We start from the raw sequence: 2841 nt of genomic DNA, 5'->3' as shown, positions 1-2841 counted from the left end.
GCAAGTTTCTTTGAGACATAAATCAAACTAGGCTGCAAAACATCCCGTCCAAGTTATTATCTCTCTCTGTCCTCCAAGCCTGCATTCCAACACACTTCTCTGTATTAAACTGAATGAATCCCCACAGAAATGCAGTATAGGAGGAGAGCTTCACATTTACTGTGGACCTCCAAAAAGACAAATAAATGGGTTCTAGATCAACCAAGCCTGAACTCTCCCTAGAAGCTAGACTAAGCTGAGGCTATTGTATCTTGGTTGCATTATGAGAAGACAAAACTCATTGGAAAAGACAATAATGCCAGGAAAAGCTGAAGGCAGCAGGAGAAGACCAAGGTAAGATGGACTAACTCAGTCATGGAAGCCGCAGCCCCCAGTTCGCAAGACTGGAGCAAGACCATTAACAATAGGATATTTCAGAGGTCATTAATCCATAAGGTCACCATAAATTGGAAGTAACCTAACAGCACTTAACATACACACACACAGTAGACAGAAGTCCAAAGAGTATGCTCGGCTTTACAAAGAAGAAAGGTTCATTCGAAAACAAATTGATAATTAGTATGATTGATTAATACTATTTTATTAATATTTGTATTGCATATTACTAATGTACAGGGTGCTAAATTATGCAATAGAGATCCCTGCCCCCAGAAACTTGCAGTCTGAATTTGAACAGTGAGAGACAACCAGAGGAGGAGATGAAACAGTCGCACAAGATGAATGAGACCAAATGTGACCTCTTAACTCCTCTTTTCATTTGGGCATCTGGGCCACAGGCTTAAACCAAAGGATTAATGGAAAAGGTGAGTTTGGGGGAAGGGATGCATTGGGAGTTCATGTGGACAGAGACGGCCTGTCTACAGTACATTATGGTAATTTCCAAAGCAGAAAGGTGCTTTTTCTTATCCTGTCATCTCAAGCAAAGTGCACACCTCCCCTCCTGGGCCCACACTGTTGTTAGCTGGGTCTCATGTTGCAGGGGCATGGTTTGGACCCAGCCCCTGGTGGCACTGGCCCAGGTTGTAATGCCAATTTTTCCTCCCATGCTGCTGATGGCTGGGAGTGAATGGAGCCCCTGTGGAGCACTGCTCTAAGCAGTGACATGGGTAGAGGACCAGCCCAGGGATGGCTGCACACCAAGCCCTCTGGACTGTTGCTAGTCAATTACTCCAGCTCAGGTATACCAACACCAGCAAGGTATGCCTGTCAACCTGTTGCAGCATAAAATCTTGCAAAGAGTGTTAGATCTGAAGGTACTGCAAGACTTCTTTTGGATTTTTCCTCCTATGGTTCAGGATGGCAGGGCAGGGGACTGCTTCATGGGGGCAACTGCTGGCCATTTGGAAGAAGGGATGGAGAAGAAGGTGTACTCTGATGACAGACTTCGAAGTAGCAGGTGGGGGAGTTGAATTGTTCTCCAACAGCATCAGGTGGAGGAGCCAAGCTGCTGTTTACTCTGTTTGAGAAATTGAAGTCTAGCATCATGGTCCACCCATAGTGACTCTGTGGACTGGAGCCATTTCAGGTCAGGAAAACCACACAGGGTAAGTGGAGTCCCCTCTCCTTGCCAGCCTTGGTCCTGATCTGAATCAGCCCCTGAATGCTCAAGCAACTTTCATTTTAACTTCCAGCATGTGTCTGCTTGACAGTAACTCTGTTCCCACATCTCAGTGAATGCTTAAGCACCTTGCAGGTATGCACAGATGCCTGTTTGTCAGAAAGAGCCAGTAAATTCACTTTAAAAACAGAACTGGGGACCAAATGTGGAGTTCAGATCAAGCATTCACCTGCGCATGGGTTGAATGTATTGTAGGAATTATTCAGTGTGCACCACTGAAAAATAAAGTGCACACTGCTTGTGCATATGCTCATTGATTGTCTACAGGTCTACCATGGACCTGGTGATGGACCTAGAAACAGTGTATCCTTTGGTAGGTATTTTGGGGGGTATTTTTGTATTTGTGTGTGTGTGTGTACACCTGGAAATCAGGGCAACCTCTGGTGACTGACCCCTACTGGATGCCTGGAGGATATTCAGGGAGGTGGCTGAATAAGTCCTGCCTCTGCCTCCAGCTCCTGGTATTCCAAGGAGGTCTCCCATCCAAGTACCTGCCAGAGTCAGCCCTGCTTAGGTTTTGAGATCTGGTGAGATCAGGCTTGCCTGGGCTATCCAGGTCAGGGCCCTTTGGTAGGTCTTCTTGAAAGACACCAGCTGACCATTCCAAGGTACACCAAGCTGCAGCCAGCAGCAGCATCTCCCCTTCCCCAGCCACCCTGTAGTATCTTTCCCAGGACTGTCTGCCATCCTAGGCAAGGCTAACTTCTGGTGCCCCCCACCCCTGCACTGATAATGTCACTGAGTCACATGGGGCACCCAATTTGGCACCCCCAGAAGGCCGGGGCCCTAGACAATTGGCAAGTTTGCCTAGTGGCAGGGTCAGCCCTGATCTTTCTCCCACATCCAACCCATTTTTAAATGGTTTACTGCTTGGGTTGGAACAGAAATTGGACAAGTTAGGAAGAAATCGAAACCTAAGAGATGATTCACTGCCAACTATTCATGTGGTGTAGAGGTTTTCAGTGTGGTGTCATTAGCTTGTGAATGATGCTCAACTCCCCCCCCCCCCCCCCCCCGCTCAACTGAATCAGCTGAGAAAGGGGAATTCCTGAATGGGTGTGTGGATGGAGTTCTGGGCTGGATGACAAGATCTGCTGAGAAGCAGCAGCTGTTGATTTAAATGCACACACTGAGTTTGGCTGGGGATCAAGTCTGCTCCATTCTGGAAAATGAAACTGCTGCAAGGGCTGGGAAATGAAAGTGAAGAGCAGACCAAGACTGTG

Source organism: Heteronotia binoei, chromosome 11 (assembly GCF_032191835.1).
Source record: "Heteronotia binoei isolate CCM8104 ecotype False Entrance Well chromosome 11, APGP_CSIRO_Hbin_v1, whole genome shotgun sequence".
NCBI lineage: Eukaryota > Metazoa > Chordata > Lepidosauria > Squamata > Gekkonidae > Heteronotia > Heteronotia binoei.
The sequence above is the reverse complement of the archived record's forward strand: the minus strand, read 5'-3'. Positions refer to the sequence as shown.